This window comes from Capsicum annuum, chromosome 5 (assembly GCF_002878395.1).
Source record: "Capsicum annuum cultivar UCD-10X-F1 chromosome 5, UCD10Xv1.1, whole genome shotgun sequence".
NCBI classification, from domain to species: Eukaryota; Viridiplantae; Streptophyta; class Magnoliopsida; order Solanales; family Solanaceae; genus Capsicum; species Capsicum annuum.
The window spans coordinates 108420581-108429570 of NC_061115.1; positions in this window are offsets into that span (position 1 = coordinate 108420581).

Here is an 8990-nt window from a genome sequence, read left to right on the forward strand (position 1 = left end):
GAAACTCAACTACAAATGATGTGAAACCATATCGGAGCCTCAAAGGTGAAGTCATTCATGGAAATATTGATTTTAGTTTTGGTCCACGAGACTTCTCTTCCGAGGCATAGCTGTTGTGCCAACCAATTCCCTGATTTACATCCCTTCACTTTGAATTCACGCATATCTGCCCGCTTGTAGAGGTAGGGGAATTGTAATACCCTATATTTTGCATGCACTCTTTCTATTAGTTTGGAACATGAGGTAACCTTGTATAGGTAAGGGACCAAATTTCTCAAGTGATTATTGATGGTTCAAAATGGATTTAAAGGATATTATACAGGTCCAAACATCTTAGCATCTATACACCAAGTTAACCTCGATTGACGTATTTAAATGTGAGATAGTAAGGTGGTATTCTACCACAAGGATTAAAGTGTCCAAGTTTATATAAGTATTAGGTTAAGATAAGAGATTAGAAGTTAGAATATCTAATAAAATAAGTGAGTTGCTTACTTGACTTAAATAAGCTAGTAGGTGACAAGTATGTGCATCACCTACTTTAAATTATTGACCAACCTAAGAACTAAGTAGGTGCATCACCTAGAAAGACCCATTTGATCAGCTTATTGGTCTAAGTAAACTACCATCTACTTGAATTAATTCTGGCCCAAATTAAAAGAGAGAAAAAGAGAAAAAGATTCAGCCATGATGCAATTTTCAGATCCACAAAGGCCCAAGTATAATGGCCAAGCAGGTGCTTCACCTACTTGAAAAATTATGGCCCAAAAATGGTCTAGAAAGTCGGCCAGGACCAGGTGCTTTTATAGGGATTGAAAGTAGCTCATTTTATTCATTACAACTTGAAAATAATCAGCTTTCTAGATATTTCTCTCTTGATCTCCCTTAACTTCCATTATAGTAATAAAGTTCTATTACAGTTCTTAGGATTGTGTTTCTTTTCAATATAAGGTAAGTGAATAAATTATGAGTTTAGTTTAAAAAAGCTATTGGAATTATTTTCTTCATATTTAAAGCATGAGGAAACTTTCTCTAAGCTTTGGTATTCCCACTTTTCTTTTAACTTCTATGAGATTTATCTTCTTCTTTGGTTTAAATTTGGAGGACAATTCAAGTCCTTGACGGACTACAAGTTAAGGAGATAAAATTTCAAAATTTGAAATAAGAGTTCTACCCTATTTTATTACTTCTAAGATATAAATTTGGGTAAGTTCTTATGGATGTGATTTTATTGTGAATTCATCAAAAAATGTTGGTAAATCATGTGTTCACGTTTTACTTTGGTGTAATAGAAAATTTGGAACTATTTGATAGCTAGTTTGGGGTATTATGTTGCGAGGCAGTTGCTAACCTTATATTATGATTATGTATGGGTTGTATTGATGTGAAAACAAAGTGGGTGGTGATACACTGTTTATTCAACGGCTACTACCCAACTACTCTTTTAGTGAAATAAAGTAACCTAAATTTTTTGATTGGCTATTAATACTTGATTTGCCACTTATTTCATTGTAGATTAAGGCCTCAAAAGAGAGGTTGACTCATAGTAGTTGGATTGCATAGAAAATGTAAACAAGGTATGTAAGGCTATTTATTCTATCTTCTTTGGCCAGAAATCTGATACACGTGTTACAAGGTGAGTTTTTTAAGTGCTCTTTCTAGTAAAAGATAGATGATGGAAATGTACCATCTTCTATTTAGCAAATGCTGTTGCTCCTACTTTTAAGTGTTTTAGAGTACTTTAGTATGTTTTTATTATTAGATTTTCTTGTGTATTCTTCCAAGAATTGGTATGAGAATGGTACTTTTGGTAGTAATCTTAGTAAACTCTCTTTTTAGTCAAGTGAAGTTTGTTGTGTCATTTAAGCTCCTAAATAATACATTAAAGTTGCATATGCTCCCTATATCATTGTTACTACCATAATATGTATTCAAATGTCTCTTACTACTGGTTTATATTCCAAAGCGTAATAATGTTATGACTACCAAAAGAAAAATCTCAAAGATTAAACAAATAAAGTAAAGTGAATCTGCCAATTGGCGGGTAGTATCCCAGGGTGGATGGAACACCTAGCATGGGTCAATCACAATCTATATATTATGGATGGTATCCCAGGGGTGAGAGGAAAGCCTAGCATGGGTCGATCATAATTTGTGTATTTATGAGGATAGTATTCCAAGGGATACAATGCCTTGCATGGGTCATCCTCATTTGCCACTGATCAATTAGTTATTTGTACCATATGCCTTACAGAGTTTATAAATAAGAAAAGAGAAAAGTAAAGAAAAGAATGTAATGTATGTGATCCCACAAGTTCAAGAAAATGTTTTCTTATATCCTTTTCTATACAGTTATGTATTGAAACCTGATTTCATTAAACTCTTGTTTTAGCTATCATGAGTTTATGTCTTACATACTTATGAATTCTTTCATTTTGATATCCCTCACTAGGGACACTGTGTTTCATGTCGCTGGTATAGGTACTTATCTAATAGACCTCCTCAGTAGGAGTTGTCTGTTTTTCTTTATTTCTTAGATTGTGCTATAGAGCTATGTTATAGGTGGGATTGTATTTAACCTTTAAATCTATTTTTTCTCATCATAGTAAAGATGTTAGTTATAAGAAGGAGTAAAAATATAGGTAATAAAGTAGATGTGGTACTATAGAAGCGACCAATAAGTAATCACCTACACAAGCTAATTAAAGTGAGGCTTAAGCAGAGTTTACATCATAGACTTCTTCTAATTCTCCATCTCTAGAAGAGACAAGGAGGAGGACAACGCCCTTAGAATTACGTATTTAATAATATTAAGCAAGATTTAAGGAATACAATGCAAATGTTGACTCATATAGTTGATGGAAAAGATCAAGGACAAGCAGGTCCAACTACGGGAACTAGGGTATAGATAGGGAAACTAGTCTATGATTAAATACCTTATTTTTGCATTCAAGATAAAAACCTCATCTGTCAAAGTAGAGACCTTTTTCTTTAGTCAGCATTCTTAGTTTTAAGCTCATCAGTGACACTTGGACCCTCAACAGTCAGATGCTGAATTGTCATGTTCAATTTACTGATCTTTGAATCATTAGATGCTATCTCAAGCTGTAACTCCTTTATCTCCTTGTTAAACCCTCTTACAGTTGGTACTTGATTTCTTCTTCAAACACTTAGTTTTGACTAGTGTCTTCACACTAAGAATTTACAATACAATTCTAGGACTTCTATTCTCAATGACAATACCAAATTGATCAAACACTTTATTTAACCAATAACCATAAGGCATGTCATGTTTGCCATTTTTCCCAGGAACCACTTTGTGCACGTGTTCTATCTTCAATGCAGGTAAACTAATGAACTCAAAACTGCTAAGAAATTCCATGACATACAAGTCAGTAGCTGAAGCAGTGTTCCTTTTTTGTGATCAGGGCAAAACTACTTTGTTTACAAAATCAAAGACCAATTGCAACTTACTCTCGAGTAATTTCCTATTCTCTACAACCACATATTTACCTTTAACCTTTGATGTAGTTTCCCAAAATTCTATTGATGGTTGGTTTCTTGAGACAATCCTCACACCACAAATAGGAATATCCAAAATTCTCCTAAGTGATGCAACATCACTATTCAACTTCTTCCCTTAAACTACTACAATCATCTTTATTTTATCTTCAGAAACTCCAATATGGATTAGAATTCTGTGACTACCTCGTCAAATACTGTGGGAATAGGTCCTTCTATAAGACGCATCTAACCTTGATATTTACCAGCTCAACTAATTTTAACACACTAGGTTCTGTTAACACACTTGAGTCAGAAACCCTTCCAGTTAACACCTTTTGATTTCTCAAGAACTTATTTCTCACTTTATTAGACACAACATTTCCTTTTTCCAGAAACACTAAAGGTTTCTCCTTCAGTCTTGTTCCTCTTCCTAGGACCAGGTCCTCTAGAAATATATTGGTTATCAGCAAAACTTCAAGACTTTTTCCCTGAAATTCTAGTTATCTTACAAATATTTTGGTCCTTAGGACTAATTTTGCTCGTTCCAAGGCTATTTGACATTAAGATGGGATTTTCAGTAACCCAGGTATCATCCATTGACATACTTATATAAAAATTTTAAGGCTTTAGGGATGAATCTTCATCAATAAGTTGAGTGAAGAAAGATTTTAGCTTTGAAAGGGTAGATGATGAGAGTTGGTTTTCCAGAAGATTCGTGAAAAGATTTTTATCTAGGCTAAGCTCAGAGTCCTTGGAAAGGCATGAGAATGGACAATTTGTGTCCATTTAGAGATTCTTAACACAAGAGGACTAATTGAGGATAAATTTATTTCTTTGATAAGAGAGGGTTTTTGATAAAGCAGGACTATAGAGACTGATAAGCATAGTGAGGGATATTTTGAGAGAATAAGATATTATCAATTTTAATTTTTGGGTGACTCATCCCTCCTTTTAGTATAGGAAAAATTTCTGACACAGTGAAAGAAAGTGGCTTTTTTCTATCAGAACAAAGAAAATTACACATTCATGATACTAACATAAGAGATGGGACTAGGTCCCTCTCTTTCTTTGAGTGAATCCTCAAATTTGTAAATGACATATTTTACTCCTCCAAAGTTGTTCCCATGGATGTATACCTAGAAACTTATGATACTGAGTTAGACCAATATGCACCTATTTTACTAAGGATACCTGTCTCTTTATTATAGCCAATTTTGGGGAGAGAAACAGATCCATCTAGTAGGTCAGATTAATTTGATCAATCCCAACCTTATCCTGTTAGTTTCAATACACCAATTTATACCAAAATTTATTCTGTAAAAGGCTTGAGGACCATGTACCAAACTTAGCATTCTTTACTTATCCAAGGTTACTTTTGCATTTTTTAACTAGCGCGCATCTTTAGGAATCTTTTTCACCCTTTTTACATGAGACACTTCTAACTTGAAGTGTGTTGAGAGAGATAATTTAGTTAAACCTTCTCATCATAAGCATTGAATAACTACTATCAGTGAATCTATTCTAACTGCAAACCCTTTCTTCTTTCTGTAAACAAAATCATTTGTTAGATTTTGGAACCCATTTGAGTTTGAGTTCCTAGTAGGAGGAAAGACATGTGATCAAATCCTTCTTTGCCCATCTAGGTAATGAGAGCTTCTTCATATTTTTAAAAGGTCTGAAACCTTTATGATAGTATTCCCTTGCTGGATATATCTAACATTGATCATTCTTACTCTATTCCAACTTTGACAATTTTTCTTTATGTGTCCATCTCTTCCACAGTAAGTGCATAAAGGTTTGTGGACTTTTTTTTCTGACATCTTGAACTACCTGGACTTTTGAATTAGCTTATTGAATTTTGTACTAATACCCACGTCCTTTTCTATTATTAACTCTTTGACCAGTTAAGTTAGAAAGGATCTGTGAGGACGAAGTCCATTGTAGGGATTTTTTAAGTTCTCCCCTTAATGGACTAGGTCCCTTTCCAACTCCTTATTTTTTTGGAGTGTAGTCATGAGATACTTCTGGGAGTCCTTTAATTTTTCTTCAGGATTAATCTAAAACTTTGAGGTTTCTTTCTTCCCTTTATCATTTGAATCTTTTAATTTCTCTAGTTGACTCACCAAACTTAGATTTTTAGATTTCAACTTAGTAACATGTTGCTCTGTTTTAGATATCTGGAGAGTCAATGGTATCAATTCAAGATCCTAATTTTCTGTCTTTCCTTCTAGAGAATTATTCTTCTCTTTATTACAAGCACTATTATCTTTCTCCAGTTGACTAGCTAAGTTTAGATTTTTAGATTTTAGCGTTGTAACCTGTTCCTTAGTTTCAGATGTCTGGAGGGTTAAAGCTATAAACTCAAGATCTTGACTTTCTACATTTTTTTCTAGAGCATTTTTTCCAGTAGTCATTTCACACATGGAATCAGTCAATACATTAGTAAGCTTTTTTTATCTTTCTAGCAGAGTAGTCTCTAAGTTTTTTATAATGTCAGAAAGTGTTATCTCATTTTCTTCTTCATTTTTAGTGTTTGCCATGAGAGCAAACAAGGAATAAAAGGTTACTTTCTAATTCTTCACTGCCAGCATGGAAATATCTTCCTACTTCTCATCCTCCTCAAATTCACTGGAGGAATCTCCTCACACTGCTAGGGCCAACCTTACTACATTATCAGCTGTAGCTTTTCTGCTTAATTTTATAAGGACTTGGTCCCCACCCTTACCTTTTTTCACATCCAATCTTAAGGTATTCTTGGTAATCCATTTTGTGTATTGGACATTCCTTGATGAAATGGTCAGGACTTCCATATTTGTAACAAACTTTAATAGAGCCTCCCTTCTTACTACTTCTTCATCTTCTTTGAAACTGACTACTTTTCTTCGTTGCTCTAACAATTATTTTTGCCATGTAGGTAGCATCAATGTCTTCTTCACTTGAATCTGACTTAGAAGCCTTCAATTCCAGATATTTTCCTCTTTTTACATCCTTTTTATCTTGATCTTTTTGCTTCTTGAGTTCATATGTCTTCAGATTACCAATAAGCTCATCCATAGTAAGATTTTTTAGGTTCCTTGGCTTAGTACTAGCAACTACTTTGCTTTCCTATTATTTTAGCGGAACCCCAAGAATCTTCCTCACTTTTTTATACAATGCAATTACTTCTCCTATGCAGTGTAGCTCATTTGTGATGGAGGTGAATCTTGTATAAATTTCGTGTATTGTCTCTCCTTCTTTCATGGTAAAGGTTTCATACTGGGCAGTAAATATGTGAACTTTTAAGTCCTTCACTTATGTAGTTCCCTCATGAGCCTTTTTAATGCACTCCTAGATTTTTTTAGCATTTTCACATATAGATATTCTATTGTATTCATCAAGCCCTATACCAAAAACAAGCAATTTCTTGGACTTGTAATTCTTCTCAATTTTCTTTCTGTCTTCATAATCATACTTTTTCCTGCTTTTAACTACTATTCTAGTTATTTCTCCTTCTTTGTCTTCTTTAATTGGAATGTGAGGACCATCAAGTATTATATCCATCATCTCACTATCCTCAGCCATAATGAAGTCAAACATCCTAGTTTTCCACCACTCATAAAACTACCCATTAACTCTAGGTAGTCTAGTGGTAGATTTCCCTTCTTTCATATTAGCTGAAGTAGCTATGATAACCAAAATGCTCTAGGTGTGAAACTTTTAGAGTGAACCTAGCCCTAATACCAATTGTTGAAACCTTGGGTGGCTGTACCATACTGTGAGGAACTAGTTCTCTTAGAGTTAGTCACATGCGATCAAATAGTAAATTAACCAGGAACTCAAAACAATGTAGGAAGCTTAAAAAACACAAGATTTACACGGAAACCCCTTGATTAAGGGAGGCAAAACCACGACTTTCCCTCACAAGTACCCGATACTACACTATAATCAAACTCTTGATTACAGACACCAATGAATCTAATTCTAGGTTCCTCCTGCTTATAGTAACTCTACTACAAGCCTATTTTGACAACTCTGTGAAGAACACACCTTGATATGATTAACTCTAACCAATATCTACCATAGGTAACTCTACATAAGCTTACTCAAGAAAGTAAAGAAAACATTACTCTTATAACATGAGTAATTCAGTTACAATTCAGGATTCAACTCAAGAGCACTCACTCTTTTAGTGCATAAGAAATAAGAACTTGAGAAGCATCCTTTACATTTTATAGAGAGATATGATTAGGGTTAAAATACAATTAGACCAGGTGTCCTAAAAGTACAAGCAACACTTGCACAGTTTGTTACACTTGATACAAAACTGTGCAAGTGCGTGCCAGCTATACTTTAACTTCGAAGATCCAGGGACCTGGTCCCTTGTTGTAAGTTGCTCATCTTTAAAATAAGATATAGTAATCCTCGTTATTAGCTGAAGTTAAAGAGAAGCAATATACAAATCCTATTCTTTAACGACTTAAAAAGAGTGTACAATAAGGTATGGAAAAGATATTCTAGCTTACACATGAAGGAGTACTTTGATGCCAAAACAAATTGTGTACCGAATGTAAATGACATAAGAAAGTGGATTATGACAGAGGCATATCATTCAAGTTATTCTATCCATCCTTGTTCAACTAAAATGTATTATGATTTGAAAGGGTTGTATTGGTGAGGTGACAAAAAGAAAAATATTGTAGAATTTGTAGCTGAATGTCCAAATTGTCAATAAGTTAAAGTCGATCACTAAAAGCCTGGAGGTTATATGCAGCATATGGAGATCCCGATTTAGAAGTGGGATATGATAAACATGGATTTTGCTACTAGTTTACCTTGCTCCTCTTAGAAGTTTTATTCCATATGGGTAATAGTTGATAGACTCACCAAATCAACACACTACCAATTAAGACCACTTACACAGCTAAAGAGTATCCAAAATTATATATTAAAGAGATAGTTTGGCTACATGAATGTTACGACCCAAAAAGTAAGGGTCATGATGGCACTTGTCGAGGAAAGCCTTGGCAAGTAAGCCTATCACACAAACTGATCCAAGAAGGGAAAATAATAATAATAATAATCCAAAGTAAGGCTTCTAGAACAAAATCGAACCCTACAACATAAATAAAGCAGAAAAACATAACCAAATGATATCATACCATAATCCCAAAACCTAATGTCACAGTGTAAGAACTAACTAGTACAACTCTAGATGAGAATACATAAGATATCTAAAATAGGAACAACTCTATCTCTTAAAGAAAAAACAAAAGTCATAGTCTAAATAAAGAAAGGCAGTAGTCAACTCTGAAAGCAAGAATCCAGCCACTACCTCGAATAGCTCTAAATTGTAGCCTAAATCAACCATCACGAGGCACACTCAAACCTTGGTCTGCACAGAAAGGATGCAGTAGGGATGAGTACAGTGCACTTTTACTTAGTAGGTATCATAGGCTGACGAAGCAAATAAGAAAATAAAGTACACAAAATACATAATAAGGGCACGT